The sequence below is a fragment of the Pantherophis guttatus genome, chromosome 13 (assembly GCF_059756535.1).
Source record: "Pantherophis guttatus breed Tessera chromosome 13, ASM5975653v1, whole genome shotgun sequence".
NCBI classification, from domain to species: Eukaryota; Metazoa; Chordata; class Lepidosauria; order Squamata; family Colubridae; genus Pantherophis; species Pantherophis guttatus.
In genome coordinates, this window is record NC_142075.1 from 9,556,201 (window position 1) to 9,577,340 (window position 21,140).

The 21,140-nt window shown below is 42.9% G+C and overlaps 1 protein-coding gene and 1 long non-coding RNA gene across 2 annotated transcripts in view; one reads left to right on the plus strand and one right to left on the minus strand.

Annotated features, from left to right (window-relative positions):
* Positions 1 to 21,140, plus strand: part of SV2B (synaptic vesicle glycoprotein 2B) — a 72,178-nt gene that overhangs the window by 4,173 nt on the left and 46,865 nt on the right. The window lies entirely within an intron of this gene.
* LOC132712632 (uncharacterized) lies at positions 2,448 to 8,548 on the minus strand. The gene is made up of 2 exons (XR_009623296.2): positions 8,242 to 8,548; positions 2,448 to 3,158 (listed from the first exon to the last, which is right to left on the minus strand). It is a non-coding gene; the product is annotated as an uncharacterized LOC132712632 (long non-coding RNA).

Genomic DNA, 21,140 nt, shown 5'->3' on the forward strand with positions numbered 1-21,140 from the left:
GGATCTAAACGGATTAATCCGGATCTCTGGAGTGCATTCAAAAAGATCTAGAGGGTTGCATGACTAGAGACAATCATATTTCACAGATGATTTGTACAGTTTTAGTTACAGTTATCTTGAGGTTGTAGGCAAAAGACAGAAGAGAAATCTAACATAGAATAGAATAGAAATAGAAATAGAAATAGAAATAGAAATAGAAATAGAAATAGAAATAGAAATAGAAATAGAAATAGAAATAGAAATAGAAATAGAAATAGAAATAGAAATAGAAATAATAGAGTGGAGTGGAGTGGAGTGGAGTGGAGTGGAGTGGAATGGAATGGAATGGAATGGAATGGAATGGAATGGAATAGAATAGAATAGAATAGAATAGAATAGAATAGAATAGAATAGAAATAGAGTGGAGCGGAGCGGAGCGGAATGGAATGGAATGGAATTTTGGAATTTTGGAATTTTGGAATTTAGAACAGAACAGAACAGAACAGAACAGAACAGAATAGAATAACTATTGTCAATTTGAACGTACACTAATTGGCATACATTAAAAATGAAATTTTGTTGCATACAGGGTAACCACCTCCAATTTTACCTTACATAAACATGACAAGATAAATAAACAAAAAATTATGTATATACCCACATATATTATACTGCACAGAGAAACAACCCAGTCTAGTTCGGATGTATACATGTTTATGGCGAGAAAAACGAATCTTGTGAGTTTACCAGACGGATGGCCTAGGGAACAAAGTTGTTACAGAATCTGGTAGTCCTGCTAGCAAGGAATCCCCAAAATCGATTGTCTCTGCAGGAGCGCTTCTGAGCATATGCAGAACTCTAGGATTTGGCCAATAGGTAGAACTGTAGAATTTGGTCTCCAGGACTCTAGGATTTGGCCAAGGAGTTCTCAGGTGAGGGAGCTGCCTTGACCTCTATCCTTTTCCTTCTGGTGAAGTGAATTTTAGGATTGGGATCCTTCAGGGCTCCAATGTACCCTCGAGTGGGGTGATGTTTCTTTGCCTGTCAAGCGCCTTTCATCAGCCTGTTATTTTTCTTTCTTCTCAAGGTGAGACTAGAAAGACAAACTGAAAATTTCCCCGTTCTCTTTAGATCGGAAGAGAGCAGCTGGTCAGGAAAGCTGCCTCATTAAAGCTTGATCAGCCTGGCAGGAACATTGCCTGCCCGCATCAGGGCGACGTTGGGGGAGAATGAAGAATGACTAGATCCTTTGCTTCCCCAATGCCTGCTTTATATTCTGTCTTAACTCCTCGGTTTCTTCTGCCTTCTTGAAATGAAGGTCCTTTTTTGGATGGTTCAAATCAAGATGGCCCTGGTCTCCCTTTTCCTGACTAGGCTGAATGTTTTTCTTGCCTGCCTCAGCCAGTTGTATTGCTTTCCCTGGCCTGGTTTGCATTTAATTATCCCCAATTGAATAAACCACCTTTGAGAAGGCTCAGCCTTTGCACTAAGGCCTAATCCACACAGCCTAATGCCTGGCGCTATGTTGGGAAACTGGAATGAGTGGGGGGTCAAGAGAGGGCCTAGCTTGGAATCCATGCACCACTGCAAGCAGCATAAGCTTGATCTCCTCCAAGATCCTCGAAGCCTCATCTCAGCATTCCTAGGGGAAGGCAAGAAGTCTGGGGGAAATTCTTGTAAATAGGTAGGTAGACCTTACTGACTTTTGCTATTCATGAGAGGCTCTGCTTACTCGCATCTTTCAGACACCAAACTCACCTGGCTTTGCCAAGGCAGCATTGCAACCTCCTCTGTTTCTGTTTGTGAAGAATGACATCACAGGACCTTGGTTGGGCGTTGCCCCAGTGTGTTCTGACCTAGGCTCCCTTAAAAAGCAGGAAGCAGAGTCTTGGTCCTGGCAAAACCCCTTTTATTTACACAACTGTGAATTCCTTTCATTCACAGTCAGCAGGGCCTGTCCAAACAGTTTTTCAAAGGAATATTTATCAACACAGACCTTATCTCGCTTGGAAAGCTGCCAGGTAACTAGTTTCCAAACGCAGGGCAAGGCAAAACTTGGTACAGAGTCTCTGGCATTCACGGACAGATCTACCCACTCTTGAAACAACTGACCGAACTAATTGTTTCCTGCAAAAGCCCCCTCCCCATTCACTCCTCTTTTGCTTCCTATGGGAGGGGCCAAGTACCTCCAAGGTGTGGCGTTACTCCCAAATCGACCCTGCTTTCTTAGTTGTTCTTGTCTTCTGGCAGCTCTGCGCATGCACACACTGGGAACAGGCTCCAGCTGTTCCTCTGCCTCGCTGCTGCCTAGCTCCCTCTCTGTCTCTTGACGCAGAGCCCTCGTCCGAGCTTTTCCCAGCCCCTAGGACTGGCCCATGTTCCTCCCCAACCTCCTCACTGTCTGACTCTCAGCTATCCCTCAGTGTCTGTGCTAGCACCGGGCAAGGTAAGCAAACCAACAATGAAAGTGATGCAAACCTGGTTTTAATGGTAGTTACTTGACAGCATCAGGTGAAAGTCGGACTGCTAGAGCAGATTAAAGTCGGAACTGAGGGCATCTGTCTCTCAGCTCGCTTTATACTGTCTTCTGTGTTCCGATTTCCTGATTGCTCTCAGCTGCTGTCTGAATCCGCCACAGAGGTGCTGTGCAAGCCCCTCCTTTGTTACGTCATCTGTCTGCACAGTTCTGTCAGCTTGCCATCAAGGTATGGGAATCCCGCTGTCCGCCTGCTCACAGCCTGACTCACCGAGCCCCACTAGCCATCTAGCACCAACATCTAAGTGACCTCACCGCATCTACCTTAGCCATGTTACCGCCACCAACACCCGTGTTTATTGCCATTGTCTTCGGCATCACCTGTCGTCGTATTCAATGTTGCATGTCATATTCCTCTGGCTCGCCACATGTCCCGCCCCTCCGGTCCGTATGGTGTTGAGGGGAGCTGTGACACTCGACACTGACTCTGCTGCCAACTCCGCTGGTGGGCCAGAACTCTGTGGCCTTCAGAGATGACCTTGTCTGGGGAGGAAAAGAAAATGGCCGATCTCCCTTTGGCACATAGAGCTGAGTCTCCGCTGCTGCTGCTCCTCCTTAACCATGAATCATGTTTATGGCTGTTTGATTGTTTTATGAGAAAAGGGAACGATGCTCTTTGGGTGTGCAGAGTCTGGATTCGGTCCTTGGAGAAAGAGAGGGACAATGACAAGTCAGTTTTTTACCTGGTTCTGGCTGGCTGGGCTCTCTTTCCAGAAAGGAATTACCTTAGAGGAGCCAATGCTCATCTGCCAAGAGACAAAATAATATACTTCCCTGGACATTTTTTAAAAAAACTCTCCCTTAACTGTTCTTTTTTTAAGTCTCATTTGGTCTTTGGATTCCAGCCTCCAAGATCCCTTTTGCCTTTCCAGAAAGACAAAGTGCTGGAATCCATCATTGGGGGATTAACCAATTTGTTAAGTACACCAAAGAACAGGATTCCCAACTGCAAGAATTTGCAGAATAGAAGGGATTTTTAAGTCGCCTCTGGGAACAGCCGGCTGCCTGTCTTGGCTCACCTTTCTAAAATCGCTTTTAAAATAATGACTAAAAAGAAAAGAGGGGGGGGAGGAGCAAAGCACAAGATGAATTATAATACAAATGCATACATTTCAAAGAAAAGAGAAACACACACAAAGAAGGTGCTTTTTAAAAAAAGAAAAAGTGGGGGGGAATACAACCAACAATATTGTGTTATCATTTTAAGAAACGTATAGTTCTCATCTAATGCAAATATACAGATTGTTCTCGATAACTGAGCCCAAAATTTCCATTGCTAAGTGAGACAGTTGCTAAGTGTCCCAGTTTACAACCTTTTTGCCACAGTTATTAAGCGAATCACTGCAGCTGCAAAGCAAATCTGACTTCCCCATTGACTCTGCTGGCTGGTAGGTTACAATTGGTGATTATATGACCCTGGGACATGCAATTGTCAAAAATACATAACTGGTTGCCAAGCATCTGAATTTTGATCGTTGTATAATTATCCTGCTTTTTAACACAGTATTGTGTATAAATGAGTCCCATATTATATTTGGCCATACGAATTCCATGCCTGCAGGTAATCTTCTCACTAGGTAGCAAGTAGGTAGGTCATGACCAGTGGGGGGTTTCAAATTTTTTTACTACTGGTTCTGTGGGCGTGGCTTGGTGAGCGTGGCATGGTTTGGTGGGTGTGGCAGGGGAAGGATACTGTAAAATCTCCATTCCCTCCCCACTCCAGGGGAAGGTTACTGCAAAATCCCCATTTCCTCCCAATCAGATGGGACTCGGGAGGCAGAGAATAGATGGGGGTGGGGCCAGTCAGAATTTTTACTACCAGTTTTCCGAACTACTCAAAATTTCCACTACCGGTTCTCCAGAACTGGTCAGAACCTGCTGAAACCCACCTCTGGTCCTGACTTACGATCATTCATTTAGTGACCGTTCAAATTTATAACAGCCCTGAAAAAAGTGACTTATGTCCATTTTTCAGATTTACGACCGTTGCGGCATCCCCGTGATCATGTGATCAAAATTCAGATGCTTGGCAACAAACTCGTATTTATGACATTTGCAGTGGTCCCTGGTTATGTGATCCGCTTTGGTGACCGTCTGACAACCAAAATCAATGAGGAAGCCAGATTCACTTAACAACCGTGTTACTCACTTAATGACTGCAGTGATTCACTTAGCCACTGTGGCAAGAAAAGTTATAAATGGGGCAAAACTCACTTAACAGCTGTCTTGCTTAACAATACACATTTTGGGTTCAATTGTAGTCGTAAATTGAGGAGCACCTGTAATTGGGTCTTCATCCATTGTGTGACTCTGCTCACCGTTCAGAAAGCTTGAACCCCTGCGTGTTTTCCTGGTCATAGGGGCAAGAGAGTAACTGAGCCAGTGATGAAATTCAATTTTTTTTACTACCGGTTCTGTGGGCATGGCTTGGTGGGCATGGCAGGGGAAGGATACTGCAAAGTCCTCATTCCCTCCCCACTCCTGGGAGAAGGATATTGCAAAATCTCCATTCCCACCACACTCTGGGGCCAACCAGAGGTGGTATTTGCTGGTTCTCCGAACTACTCAAAATTTCTGCTACCGGTTCTCCCGAACCTGTCAGAACCTGTTGGATTTCACCCCTGAACTGAGCCCACCCTGTTGGTATGGTGTCTTTGTCAACTGCTTGGTGTTTTAGTTGGTTGTGGGATGTATTTAGAATAGAACTGAATAACAGAATTGGAAGAGACCTTGGAGGTCCAACCCACAGTTCAAGCAGGAGACCCTCTACTGTTCCAGACAAATGGTTATCCAATCTCTTCTTAAAAACTTCCAGTGTTGGAGCATTTAAAACTTCTGGAGGCAAGTTGTTCCACTGATTAGTTGTTCTAACTGCCAGATTTATTTTCCACATTGTACTTTTTTAAAAAAACAAAACAAATTATCAATCACCCAGAGCTGTGTTTGTGAGATGGGCAATCCTGGGGATGGAAACCCAAAGGACTATGTTGGCTTAACACAACAAGCCACAAGGAACTGCATTAACCATTGCCCTAAACCAGGGGTTTGCAACCTGCAGCTCTGGAGCTGCATGAGGCTCTTTCATTCCTCTGCTGCGGCTCCCTGTCGCTCAAAATATGCGTCACAACCACCAATGTGTGACACCCGCTGGCACGTGATTTATTGATCTTTTTGGCCCATCTTTTTTTTTCCGGAGTTCAAAATGTTTTTGTTGCATGCAGAAATAAAAATGTGTTTTCTCTGTAGCAGGTCATTGATTTCATAAATGCAGCACACAATAGGTTTTTTTAATGCATAGCATAAAGGTAAAAAGTGATGTCTGCAGTGTTATCTTCATTTTAGATGTCAAAAGGGTTTTGTGGCTCCCAGTGTTTTCTTTTCTGTCCAAATTGGGAAACGGGTCCAAATGGCTCTTTGAGTGTTTAAGGTTGCCGACCCCTGCCTTAAACCAGCATATAACCTCTTAGGGAAATGCCTTTATGGATCATGATCTGGATCGGTGTGTTGTGTGAACACAGCTTCTGGGGAATTGACTGTTGAAGGGCCAAAGGGAGAAGGGAAGGCCTGGTGGCGCTGGCCTCTTGGGGGCACGTATAGCATCCTTGCCCCATCTCTGCCCTAGCTTCCCTTCCCCCTTTGCTCCAAGGGAATTAGAGACTCTAATCATTGCAGAAATCATTTACTATACTGCTGTTCCCTGTTCCAGAATTCCATTTAAAATAGCACTATCGATTGGCTTCTTGAGTTGCAGTCAGTTAAATTTTGGTGTGCTCTGCAGGCATCCAGCTTCGATTACCGTCAGAAGTAGGAATTGCTGTAACTCTACAGCATATTAAAAATATTCTACACTACTATTTATCAGACAGCAAGTCAACTTCTTTTTGTTAAAAAAAAACAAGCACTAAGAAATCAGGCTGCCAGTCTTCAGTCTATTTTCTCTCATTAATCATTGAAATTATATGGTGCTTGGCCTCCGTCAGCATTTCCAGCTGTTGATACCATGAAATGGGTAAACCCCCTTAGTTTTATTTTCAATACCTGCTGGCTGATAAGTGGTTACATTGATTTAAATGTCTGCAGAACCCAAACAGAATGGACTAGTGACGATTAATGTTACTTGCTAATTGATGTAACTGGGTTTTTTTTTTTGTATTTTCTACTTTAATTCTGAGGTTTGCGGAATTTGATTAAGCTAGCTCAGTTGTCTTCTTGTACTCCGTCCTTCTCTATCACTCTAGTTGTTATAGCTTTTTAGATGTCACTTTTATTTCATTGCATTGACATAGCGTTTTATATTAATGGTAGTGTCAACTCCGAGGCTGGCCTGACTAAGGCCATCTTTGAGGCTTCAGTGTTGCCACAATGGAGATGACGGATAGGGAGCAGGGGAATAGAGAGAGAGAATTGGGAGTTTGTAGACAAAGCAAAATCGTTTCTCCTGGGAATCAAGGACATTCCCATAGGTGGATGAAGAGAGGAGTGAAGTTACCAAGCAACCAGACAGCACCTCAATTGGACCATATGACCGATTGTTTGGAGAAAAAGGGGAAAACTTTTAATTAGGTGAAAACTGCGGGAACCTTTAGAGTCGGTTTTCACCAGTCTATGCCAATATAATATATCCAATAAAACTGTTCTTTGAGGAATCTACCTACCTCAGAGTTCTGTTTGCTATGGGTGTATTACTTGGAACCCTTACAGTTAGTGCTGTTTTCCCTGTTTTCCCTGATTTGATTATGTTTTAGTCTAGTCAGGTTTTATAGCAAAGATTGTGTATTGAATGGGCGGCAAATTAACAATTACGTATTGTATTTGTACCACTCTATGATTCTGACAAAAATATCTGCCTCTCTATTGTTCAGTCTGTCCATCTGTTCTCTCCCACATTCACACATTCATCCACCATCCACCCACAACCCACTCTTTCTATCTAACTGTTGTGTAGCAGTTAAAGCATTAGGCTAGAAATCAGCAGACCACATGTTCTGGTTTCACCTTGGACACAAAGCCAGCTGGGCAACCTTGGCCCAGTCCTTTTCTCTCAGCCCTAGGAAAAAGGCAAGGGCAAACAACTTCTGGAAATGTTGCCTAGAAAACTGTAGGGACTTCTCCATGCAGTCTCTGAGAATTGGAAACAATTGAAAGAAAGTAAGAAAACCTACCTATCTACCGATAGATCAAGCAATTGATTAATCTCTCTCTCTCTATCATAGAATCATAGGGCTGGCAGGGACCTCAGAGATCTTCTAGTCCAACCCCCTGCTCAAAACCAGAGTCTTATACCATCTCAATCAAATGGTTGTCCAGTCTATTTTTGAAAACCTCCATTGATGGAGTACTCACAACCTTGCTCTTGCGCTCAGAGCAATGTACAATATCTGTCTCTCTGCTTGCCTGCCTGCCTAAATACCTACCGTGTTTTCCCGAAAATAAGACCCTGTCTCATATTTTTTTGAAGCCCGAAATAAGCGCTTGGCCTTATTTTCGGGGAGATCTTATTATTTTGGGGCATGTGGAACAAGATTTTATTTATTTATTTATTGGTTCTATTTATATGCTGCCCTTTTCTGGAGACTCAGGGCAGCTTACAATGCATTAAGCAATAGCCTTCATACTTTTGTATATACCTGCTTAGTAGGGCTTTCGGGGGCCCCCTAAGCGGTGTTCTTTTTTTATACAAAGTCAGCTTATTACCCCCACAAACCGGGTCCTCATTTTTTACCTACCTCGAAAGGATGGAAGGCTGAGTCAACCTTGAGCCTGGTGAGATTTGAACTTGCAGTAATTGCAGGCAACTGGTGTTACTTAACAGTACTTTAGTCTGCTGCGCCACCAAGGCTCCTCTTGCCGTCTTACCTGATTTTCATCTCTGTGTTTAAATATTTTCAGGGAGGGCTTATTTTCGGGGAGGTTTACTTTAGTGCATGTGCTCAAAAGCCCGATTGGGCTTATTATCAGGGGATGTCTTATTTTCGGGGAAACAGGGTATCTATCATCTATCTATCTATCTATCTATCTATCTATCTATCTATCTATCTATCTATCTATCTATCATCTATCTCACACTTCTTTTGAGAAAAGTTCCCTTTGGATGGGCTCCAGCATGAGTCCAAAGCTCTGAAAACTAACCCTCTGACTGACCCAGATTGGATCCTGCAACATTATTCTGGGATGACATCATCATCATCACCAGCATCACTATCTATCTATCTATCTATCTATCTATCTATCTATCTATCTATCTATCTATCTACATCCCTCCCTCCCTCCCTCCCTCTTTTGACCACTCAAGAAATCTCTTGGTGGGAATTTTATCAACTGCTGCTTCAGGGTGCCATCCTTCTTAGCCTTTTGAAGTGCTCTTCACCCATACTTAACTTAGCAGAAAAAATGACACCGGCATGAAATTGGCTGCCCTCAATTACCAATCTCTCTGCTGTCTTTATTGCTTCTGTTCCTGGTCACTGCCAGTCATCTGATTTCCCTGCAAGATGAAGGGTGACAAAACCCAATCGATCCATGCACTTTTAAGTCTGTCGTTGGAGGCCCTGAAATCAGGCGGGGAAATGCTACTTTCTCCCTGGTGCAGCTAAGGATGGGAGAAGCCTCTCTTACCCAAAGGTGCAGCGTGAAAGGCGGGCTCCTGGGGGAAAAGGTTGCCAAGGTATGAATGCACCGCGGTGAGGTGCAAACGAGGACACAGTCCACGTCTCTCTTGGTCTCTCACTGCAGTTGAGAGGGAAAAAAAGCATACCCACAAGTAGTAAAATCAAAGCGCTCTGAAATTGGTTCATAAAACAATTCTCCCTCTTTGGCCATTTGAAAGCAGAGACAGGCTTGAGTTGTGCATTCAACCTGAAGCAACAGATGGAGTCAGTTCCCGGTGGTGAAGAAAGGATTGATGCCAAAGAAAATCCACAAATAGGATGGAAGGATGAGAACCAAAGAGAAAAGACGTGTCTTGTCTTAGGCCTCCAAAAACATCTGTTGACGCTCGGCTAAAATTATTACCTTCAAGGAAATGAGTTCCTCCCCCACCCCGTCCTTGTGTTTTTTGTTTTTTTAAAAAAACAAAATCCTGTCTCCTTGGGGTATTCTTTCTCCTTCGTTTTTTCCACACAACTCTCCCACGTATGCTGTGTGCTTGTAGAGACTGGAAACCAGGTCCTAGGAGGAAATACTCGGGGAACTAAATATATTCACTCTTGAGAAATGAAGATGAAGAGTGAACATACTTTGCGAGTCCTGTCTTCACCCCAAAGGACATTAATCTGCTCTCGGCTGTCATAGTGTGCTGGGAGTGAGGAAAGGCCGTGATTCATAGGAAGAGCCGTAATGGTATTAAAAATCTTGACTGGCGCTGATTGTGAGGGAGAGGGTGACTCCTGTTTTCTCCTCCAAGATAGTAAAAACCTGAGTCTGGCCTGAGTCTTTAAACCAGGGGTGTCCAACCTTGGAATTTAAAAACCTGTGGACTTCAACTCCTTGAATTCTGTGCTGAGGAATTTTGGGAGGTTTTAAAGTTGCCAAGGTTGAACATCACCCCTGCTTTAGATCTTTCCTTTCCTTTCCTTTCCTTTCCTTTCCTTTCCTTTCCTTTCCTTTCCTTTCCTTTCCTTTCCTTTCCTTTCCTTTCCTTTCCTTTCCTTTCCTTTCCTTTCCTTTCTCCTTTCCTGTCCTTTCCTGTCCTGTCCTGTCCTTTCCTTTCCTTCCCTTCCCTTCCCTTCCCTTCCCTTCCCTTTCCTTTCCTTTCCTTTCCTTTCCTTTCCTTTCCTTTCCTTTCCTTTCCTTTCCTTTCCTTTCCTTTCCTTTCCTTTCTCCTTTCCTTTCCTGTCCTTTCTCCTTTCCTGTCCTTTCCTGTCCTTTCTCCTTTCCTTTCCTGTCCTGTCCTGTCCTTTCCTTTCCTTTCCTTTCCTTTCCTTTCCTTTCCTTTCCTTTCCTTTCCTTTCCTTTCCTTTCCTTTCCTTTCCTTTCCTTTCCTTTCCTTCTTTCCCATTGCAGTTTTAGAGTGAGAAAAAAATCTCACCATTCTTGCTTCTACTAGGAATGGGATGATTGGGGTAAGTCCAGGATGCCTGCAGGGAGGGGCTTGCAAAAGTCAAGATGGCATCACATCCATGTGATTGAACCCTTGCAGTGGCTATAAAAAAAAGGGGGACTGTAGCAGTAACCTTGAGGAGCAGGAGGAAGAGCTGAAATTTGAGTCCAGGGTAGAAATGTAATTGGAGAAAACGTCTCAGGATTGACCTTTTCTAGTTCTCACAAAGATAAAGGGAGGAAGGGGAGGAAGCAGCATTCAGATTTTCAAAATTACTGTTAGTGTAAACCAATACAGCTAGTCCTTGACTTACGATTATGGTTCAAATGTTGAACCCAACATTTCTGTTGTTGAGCGCGGCAGTTGTTACGGGAGTTTTGCCTCCTTTTATGACCTTTCTTGCCACCGTGAATCACTGCAGGTGTTAAGTTAATAACACATTTGTAAAGTGAATCTGCCTTCCCTATTGACTTTGTTGTCAGAAGGTCACAAAAGGAGGTCACATGATTCCGAGGCTGTCACAAATACAGGCCAGTTCCAAGAGTCCAAATTCTGATCACGTGACATGGTCTTCAATGTGAAAAGCGGTCATAAGTCACTTTTTTGGTATCTTTGAATGGTCACTAAAGGAATGGTTGCAAGTTGAGAACTACCTGTAGTAAAGAGTAGTATTAGGGCTTTTATCTTTGCTTTCAAGCCTGGTCTGCCTCAAAGGGCTGACATCAAGTTTGCACGTCTGAATGTGCCTCTCCATTACAAGATAGGGCTTGGATTGCATTGCATGATTGTGTGGCTGCCATTTTGACTTTATTTAACCCCAGAATAAAAGGGACGCGGTGGCTCAGGGGCTAAGACGTTGAGCTTGTCGATCGAAAGGTCGGCAGTTCAGCGGTTCGAATCCATAGTGCCGCATAACAGGATGAGCTCCCGTTACTTGTCCCAGCTTCTGCCAACCTAGCAGTTCGAAAGCAGGTAAAAAATGCAAGTAGAAAAATAGGGACCACCTTTGGTGGGAAGGTAACAGCGCTCCGTGCGCCTTTGGCGTTGAGTCATGTCGGCCACATGACCATGGAGACGTCTTCTTTGGATAGCGCTGGCTCTTTGGCTTTGAAACAGAGATGAGCACCACCCCCTAGAGTCAGGAACGACTAGCACGTATGTGCGAGGGGAACCTTTACCTTTAACCCCAGTATGGGCATCCTTGGAAGAATCCCCCATATCTTTTTTGGGAAGGAGGTTTCAGGAGGTTGAGAAAGGCTTCCACTGGTGCTTCTGGCAAGTCACTTTCTTGGCTAGCAAATCTTCTCTAGGCGGCTTAAAGAAATTTGCTGTTGCTCCACATTTTATTTTGTGTCAACCCTACAAGACAGATCACACCAGACTACTTTTGTTGAGAGTCACTGTAATATCAGAATTTTGTGCGCCTGATTGTGTTGCATCACCATCACCACCTTCTCCTCCTCCTCCTTATACCCATGTGAGTTAGGGAGGGGGTCCCTCTGAGCTGCTTCTGCATACTTACTGCTTACTTTGGACTTAAGCCATGTTCTTTCCACTTGTTGCTTTGGTAACAGATCTGGGCTATCTCTATCAAGGTCATTGTCTTTATACTGTAGTGCAACAGCTTTATACTGTAGTTTAAGCAGCTATCCATTCCGGCTTGCCTTATCAGTTCATTGCTTTGGCATGTGCTGCTGAATGCACTTTGAGCACCACCCAGACTGGGATCCTCTCTTTAGAAATGTATTGCTTTCAGTTTATTAATTGCATCTTTATGGTTCCTAATGTAGTTTATCAATCACGTCTCTACAGTTCCAAATGTGAGACTTTGCAGAAAAAGTGGTCACTGCATCAACTGCTGAAGAAAAAGCAGTGACTGTGAGAGGGATCACAGTGGATCCCTCTCACAGTGGACAACCAGCTAAATATGAGCCAACAGTGTGCAACGGCAGCCAAAAAAGCCAATGAAATCCTAAACTGCATTAACAGAGGGATATAATCAAGATCAAGTGAGGTACTAATACCACTCTATAAAGCCCTAGTAAGACCACACCTAGAGTACTGCATCCAGTTTTGGTCACTATAAACAAGATGTTGAGACTTTAGAAAGAGTGCAGAGAAGAGCAAAAAGGATGATTAAGGGATTGGAAGCTAAAACATAGAAAGAACGGTTGCAGGAACTGGGCATGGCTAGTCTAGTGAAGAGAAGGACCAGGGGAGACAGGATAGCAGTCTTCCAATATTTGAGGGGCTGCCACAGAGAGGAGGGGGTCAAGCTATTTTCCAAAGCACCTGAAGGCCAGACAAGGAACAATGGATGGAAACTGACCAAGGAGAGATTCAACCTAGAAATGAGGAGGAACTTTCTGACAGTGAGAACAATCCACCCCTGGAACAGAAGTTGCCTTCAGAAGTTGTGGGAGCTTCATCACTGGAAACTTTCAAGAAAAGTTTGGACTGCCATTTGTCAGAAATGGTGTGGGGTCCCCTGCTTGAGTGGGGGTGGGGGTTGGGTTGGACAAGATGACCTATAAGGTCCCTTCCAACTCTGTTAATCTGATCTAAAATTGTCGCTGCAAGGAAAATTTGAGCTTCAGAGAAGTCTAAGTACTGAGCATTACGTGACACTCACCTCCAAAAGTTTGTGGATCCATGGCTTTCCTTTTTTGCTTGGGGTTGACCCCCTTTGGTTTTCATAGACTCATAGGGCTACAAGGGACCTCAGAGGTCTTCTAGTCTAACCCCTTGCTCAAGGCAGGAGTCTTACACCAGTCAAATGGTTGCCCAGTCTATTTTTCTCCAGTGGTACCAACATTTCCAGACAATGTATGGTCTGAAAGAACCCGAAAACAAAGAACTACTCTTACGTTTAAGATCAGATAATTGAACGATTTTTTTAAAGGCTTCAGACTGTGAAAAAGTTCATAGAAACCATCTTAAATTCTTTAGATTCCTCCGGCAGTCTGTTCTATGTGATCTTGGTTACCAATTAATATTTTAGAGGGGGGAAAAAAAACACAAAGTAGTCACTTGCCTGGATTTAGATACCCAAGGCTTTAATGATTTAGAGCTTTGAATACAGTGCTCAGCACTTTGGGCTTGGCTCAGAAACAAAAGTTGTGCTAATGCAGATTGTGTAATCTTTGAAGTAAGCCTAAAATGGGGTGTGTTGCAATGGCCTCAGTCAAATGCAATCAAAACTTCCAACTTTTGCCTTTTTTATCCACTCTATGCAAAAACATCAAATATCGGTAGCCAAGGACAGAGAAAGAGGGACTTGCCGAAATTCATTTTGACGTTTTCTTGAGAACGGTTGTGAGCTACTCAGATCTATGATGCTGTGTCAAGAGTAATACAATTTTTGTTTTTAATTGGAAGTATCTAGAGAGCAAGCTGACTGGTTAATGAAAGTGCTTTCTGTCAAAAGAAAAATGCAGATTACTGAATTATTCATACGTGAGGCATAGCGTAACATCCACATGTCTTGAAAAGCATCTCTATTTTTCATATAAATTTTATATCAAAAGAACATAAAAACTAACAGAAACTTAAACAGACTAACGTGAACAAAGAAAGAGAGAGAGAAAGAAGAAAAGAAGACTGGAAAAAAGAAGGATAAGAAGAAATAGAAAAATAAGTTTCCAATTTTCTTTGGAATACTAGTTTGATTACAAAGTTATCTCTTATTTTTATTACAAAAAAGCTCACTTTTTCCTACTATCCCATTTTTTCCCCTAATCATCAAGAACACAGATCTTAAGTGTCCGTGGAGATTCTCAGTCATCCAGGTCGTGGTTGTCCCAAAGGTGCTTTTTCAAGAGGCAACTCGACTTTCTTTGTTTTTCCTTGAAGATGTTTCGCTTCTTCAGTTCAGTTACTGTTGGAAAAAGCACCCTGGGGATACAGATCTTAAGCTATCTTTTTTCTATGTCATGCAAAACGTCTAATAAAGGGATTCCAGTCAACCATAAATGTAGATACTGTCATTTCTCTAATCAAATTTATTTATTTATTTATTTTTAAATTTGTATACCTCCCTTCTCCCTGAGGACTCAGGGCGGTGAACAGCCAAGTAAAAATATAAACTACAAACATATAAACTACAAGAGCCTTGGTAGTACAGGGGTTTAAGGCACCCTGTTATTAAGCTTATTAAGACCAGCTGCCTGCAATTACTGCAGGGTTCGAATCTCACCAAGGCTCAAGGTTGACTCAGCCTTCCATCCTTTCTAAGGTAGGTGAAATGAGGACCCAGTTGTGGGGGCAATAAGCTGACTTTGTATAAATATACAAAAGGATGAAGGCTATTGCTTAACGCATTGTAAGCCGCCCTGAGTCTTCGGAGAAGGGCGGCATATAAATCAAATTAAAAAAAACAAAAACAATTAAAAAGATATATATACATTTGGCCCCATGATTAAAAACAATAACAAATCATTAAAAACATTTTAAAAAGTGTTAGGCCAGCCCGGCTTGCTGGAAAAAGAAGGTTTTAAGGGCACGGCAGAAGGCACCGAGGTCTTGGATTCTCCTTATCTCTGGGGGCAGCTGATTCCAGAGGGTAGGTGCCCCCACAGAGAAGGCCCTCCCCCTGGGGGTCATCAGCCTACATTGTTTGGCTGATGGCACCCCGAGGAGGCCCTCTCTGTGGGAGCGAGGGTAAGTTAAATAAGTTAACTTCCCTATCGCCGTTATTTTCACCAATCATTCCACCACTGTGGATAGTTTCACATTTTTCCACTGAAAAGCATCTCTATTGGTTGTTAATAGATGACACTTTCACGTCTTTAAATGTGCGATGCTTTGATCACACTCCCAGAGACACCATGTTGGCTTTTTGGATGATATTTTGTGGACCCCCCCACCCCCCTGATCTCTGGGTGTAGGCATAGAAAACTGTTAATGCAAGGAATGAAAAGCCTATAAATCCCTTTATCCAGTTTTCTCACACTCCCTTAAATTCTTAAGATGTTCTCTCCCAGCCAGAAATACAGTCCTGTTTCAGACAATAGAGTGGAGTGGAGTGGAGTGGAGTGGAGGAATAGAGTAGAGTAATAGTAATAGTAATAGTAATAGTAATAGTAATAGTAATAGTAAAGTAGAGTAGAGTAGAGTAGAGTAGAGTAGAGTAGAGTAGAGTAAGAGTAAGAGTAGAGTAAAAGTAGAGTAGAGTAGAGTAGAGTAGAGTAGAGTAGAGTAGAGTGAATTTGAATTAGAATAGGGTAAGAATGGGACAGAACAGAGCAGAACAGAGCAGGAAGGTACCTTGGAGTTCTTCTAGAATCTAGTCCAACCCCCTGCCCAAGTAGGAGACCCTCTACCATTCCAGACAAGCGGCTGTTCAATGTCTGCTTAAAAAGCCTCCAGTGATGGAGCAGCTACAGCTTCTGAAGACAAGCTGTTCCGTTGATTAATCGTTCTCACTGTTAGGAAGTTTCTCCTTAGTTCTAGGTTGCTTCCCTCCTTGATTATTTTCCATCCATTGTTTCTTGTCTTGCCTTCTGGTGCTTTGGAAAATAAGTTGACCCTCTTCTTTCTGGCAGCCTCTCAAATACTGGAATATTGCTATCATGTCACCCCTAGTCCTTCTTTTCGCTAGACTAAGCTAAACCCAAATCCTATGCTTCATTTTTACTTCTCTTCTATACATCCTTCAAACCTTCTGCCATGAACATTCAGTTCTTCCGCTGTTTATTTTCTCTCTCCTCCCCCATCTGTAGTCTCTCCAGGCAGCTTTTCCTCTTTGCTGTGTCTTCCTCTTAATAATTTATTTGGCACAGAAGATTTTCATCTAGAAATGGAAAAAGAAAAAGCCAGTTTATTCGAAGCCCAAATTCCCTAATGTCAATTCGTCTTCCATTCCTTCTGAATTCTCATTTCATTGGGGGAATTTTGGAACATTTAAATTGAACATTGGACCTATATCCAACTTCAAGCTTTTCCTGTTCTGTGGTCAATAAACTGGGTTTGATTAAACATGGTTAACAATCCAACAATCCAAGTCTCATCACTGCGAACTGTTGCGGAGAAAGTGCTCTTAAGTTTGCTTATTTGCTGTGGTTTTTCAGGAGGCTGGGAGGGAAGATGGAAAGAAATTGTAGGACCTGTAACAGAATAACCTTGGAAGTCTTCTAGTCCCTCCCTCTGCTCAGGCAGGAAACTCTATACCATTTCAGACAAATGGTTGTCCAATCTCTTCTTTAAAACTTCCAGTTTTGGAGCATTCACAACTTTGGAGGCAAGTTGTTCCACTGATTAATTGTTCCAACTGTCAGGAAATTTCTCCTTAGTTCTAAGTTGCTTCTCTCTTTGATTAGTTTCCACCCATTGCTTCTTGTCCTGCCCTCAGGTGCTTTGGAGAATAGCTTGACTCCCTCTTCTTTGTGGCAACCCCTGAGATATTGGAAGACTGCTATCATATAACCCCTGATCCAGGGGTGGGTTTCAAATATTTTTACTACTGGTTCTGTGGATGTGGCTTGGTGTGCGTGGCATGGCTTGGTGTGCATGGCAGGGGAAGGATACTGTAAAATCTCCATTTCCTCCGCTGGGACGGAGCTGGGACTTGGGAGGCAGAGAATAGATGGGGGCGGGGCCAGTCAGAATTTTTACTATCGGTTCTCTGAATTACTCAAAATTTCTGCTACCGATTCTCCAGAACTGGTCAAAACCTGCTGAAACCCACCTCTGCCTTAGTCCTTATTTTCATTAAACTATTAAACCTGTGAAATGTGGAAAATGAGATAAAAGATAGAAACCTAGAGAATTCCTGATGTGCTCTAAAAGCAAGTGAGTGCTATCCCTAGAGAGACAGCACTTAGTGCCGCCCATCAGAAGACATTATACGATGTCTGGTTTTTTCCTGTCTTCGGTCAATTTTCTGATCCAATAAGAAAGGGAAAAAAGCCAACCACAACACAACCTTCTCTTATAATCCAGAAATTTCACACACACACATTCACAGAATTGCAAAAGTAGTCCTCCATTAGTCTTAAATCCATAGTACCTTTCCATGTCACAGAAATACCATAGGATGCTAACTTCTCCTGGTCATTAGACCATTTTTCAACATTCCTAAATCTCAGAACAACTCTGGGTTGGGTCGATGTTTGGGGTGTTTGATTTCCCCAATCTTTCTTTTTTTCAAGTAGACTCCTGACTTTCACTCCCCATTTAACTACACTTTAAAACTGTATGCAGTTTTAGCAATGTTGCTATGTAAGAGCTGGTAAATGCTAAATCTCAGGCCAGATCATATATCCTCTCATCCAGCAGTACTACTAGTAAAGTCAATTCTTCAAATATTGGCCATTGTGTAGCCTTAATATTGGTGTGTGTGTGTGTGTGTGTGTGTGTGTGTGTGTGTTCATAGAGAAGAGGTATCAAAAAGGCACAATGACAATCACAGCCATGCAGTCAAAGCCCTGACCCCCCTTTTTTTTGGTGGGATCCCCTCCCTGCACAGACAGATAAAATCCAGGCAGAGCTTTGATTGCACTGTTGAAATTGCCACGAGACCTTTTTGATCACTTAACAGGCCAACTTTTCCCTGAAACATGTTCACTGAGGCTGGAAAATGTAATGCAAAATTCAGAAAAGATGAATCTTGAACAATAATCCTTGAAAAATGTGTTTTGAACATTGCCAAAGTAGATAGATGTCTCTTGCAGGTATAAGCACTTCAACTTTCTTCTCCAGTCCAGCAATACTGAAAGTTGAAGTGTGTGTGTGTGAGAGAGAGAAAGAGAGAGAGAGAGAGAGAGAGAGAGAGAGAGAGAGAGAGGGAGAGAGAGAGAGAGGTGGGAGGGAGAGAGGGGGTGTGAGAGATGATAGATTACATAAAGAGATTGATAGAGTGATAAACAGAGAAAATAATAAATAGAAGATAATAAATAACTTTATTGTCATTGTTCGTATATACACAGTAAACCCATACAACGAAATTCACTTAACACCCAAAGACCAGGTCCAACACACATAACAATCCCCAAACACACTCCCACCCACCACAAATTCCCCACCCCTAAGTCACCCAAACATCCACCCAACAGACCAAGTCATGCTGTCCGACAGCTCACTGATGGTGGCCCTTTAGTTCATTGTTGAGTACAATTATAGCTCTGGGATAAAAATATTCAAAAAACATGTGGTCCGAGTTTTAATTGTTCTGTATCTTCTGCCAGAAAGTCACAGTCCAAAAAGATTGTAAGCAGGAGGGGAAGATATACATGAGAGTGATAGATAGAGTTGGGTGGAAGGGTGAATGAATGGATAGGTAGGTAGGTAGATACATAGAGAGGATAGATAGAGAGGATAGATAAATAAATGATAGAGGTATAAATAAGTAGATCGTGGAGTTGATAGAGATAACAGATAAATTGATAGAAGTAAATAGATTGATAAAGATCATATCTAGATAGTGATGATACACACACACACACACATGTGTCTTTTTCTTTTTCGTAGGCTTTTATGGGCATATTCTTTCTAACCAGGTTTTACCTACGTAAGCTAAGTTGTTCCACATCCCTAGTTCTGTGAAATCTCATTCACAAGTTTCTGGGCTTTTTGCATCTTGCTGAAAAGCAACAACTCTGTGCTGCAATTTGGGAGATATATATACACACACATATATATATACATATGTAGATCTTTGGTTTTTCGGGTTTTCTCCCATGTAAAATTGGAGGTTTCTTGGCAACGTTTCGACAAAGTCTCATTCATCATCTTCAGGCTGGTGTTCTCGGCTTCGTGCTTCTAGGAGCAATGTGTGTGATCGCAGCTGTTTCTTAACTGCCAGTGGGGTGTGAACTGATTGGGTGGGAGCTTGGCTGTGTTCTGATTGGGCTCTCTCTCTATATATAGAGAGCCCAATAGGCTCTATAGGCTCTATAGGCTCTCTCTCTCTCTCTCTCTCTCTCTCTCTCTCTCTCTCTCTATATATATATATATATATATATATATATATATATAGAGAGAGAGAGAGAGAGAGAGAGAGAGAGAGAGAGAGAGATTTGTAGTCCTTTTTGGGGCTGGCTGGAGTAGTTGAATAGCGAGCTGTTCAAATGATGGAGCTTTCCAGGTGGCAGCCTGGAGGCTCCCGCTAGGTGTGACTCATCCTTTTGCAGCACTCCTCTGTCCCAGATGACAGCTCCTTCCAATATTTAAACAGCATCATGGAACAGGAAAGCACCAGCTGCTTTGTAGGATGGAGGTTGCAACCGTGGGGAGAGGGTGGGGCCAGCAGCCTGGAAAGCAAGAACCCACCACGTGCCCTGCTAACCAAGCTCTTCCTTTAGGAAGGCACCCTCAGTGCTGCAGTTGCAGGGGACTCTCTCTCTCTCTCTCTCTCTCTCTCTCTCTCTCTCTGTGTGTGTGTGTGTGTGTGTAGGTAGGGGTGTGTGTGTGTGGGGGGGAGAAGCTGAAAGGGAGGGGGCAAAGCCTGCTGCTCTTCCCTGCTTTATTGCCAGTTGCTTTTCCAAGTACAAGCCAGTAACTCTGAGCATTGCAGTTTGCTGGGGGAAGTTCAATCACATGCAGAAGGAGCAATCTATCCATCTTTCCTACTGCATCTTGTCCGGATTTTGGGTTCCTTACTTTTATACACACACACACACACACATACACAGAGAGAGAGAGAGAGTACATGCTTATTGTATAATGCATACACATTATGCAGAATGAGACACTCGAATCCTGTGTGATACAGGTAGCCCTCAACTTCCAACAGTTCATTTAGTGACCGTTCCAAGTTACAATGGCACACTTACGACCATTCAAGCATTCCCATGTTCAGGTGATCAAAATTCAGACACTTGGTCACCGACTCATATTTATGACAGTCACAAGGTCACATCATCCCCTTTTACGACTATCTGACAAGCAAAGTCAAGGGGGAAATCGGATTCACTTAACAAGTGTTACCACTTCACGCCTGCGCTGAGTCACTTAACAACGGTGGCAATTAAAGTCATTAAATGGGGCAAAACTCACTTAACAAATGTCTCACTTAGCAGCATAAATGTTGGGCTCAATTGTGGTCGTACATCAAGGACTACCTGTATTGCTTTGGACTGCAGATGATTACTGGATTTTTTTTTGTTTTTTTTAAATTATTTTATTAGTTTTAAAAGTAAAACAACGGGCATTGCTCAACCTCTCTGGTTTCTAACATTTACGTCAAAATCAAGTTAACAAGTAATCTATTCCTTGCTCTATATACAAATTTACATATCTAACTTACTGTTTTGAATAGCACTTCGACTCATATGCCACTTCACCAGTGCTTTCACAGTGCTCTCTAGGTGGTTTACAGAGTCAGCATATTTGCCCCCAACAATCTAGGTCCTCATTTTACCCACCTCGGAAGGATGGAAGGCCTAGAGGTGGAGCTCTTGCCTCACAATCAGGAGGTTGTGAGTTCGATCCTAGGTAGAGGCAGATGCAGGGTCTCCTGCTTGGGCAGGGGGTTGGACTCAATGACCTGCAAAGGTCCCTTCCAACTGTTAATATGTTAAATCTGAGTCAACCTTGAGCCGGTGAGATTTGAACTGCCGAACTACAGCTAGCAGTCAGCTGAAGTAGCCT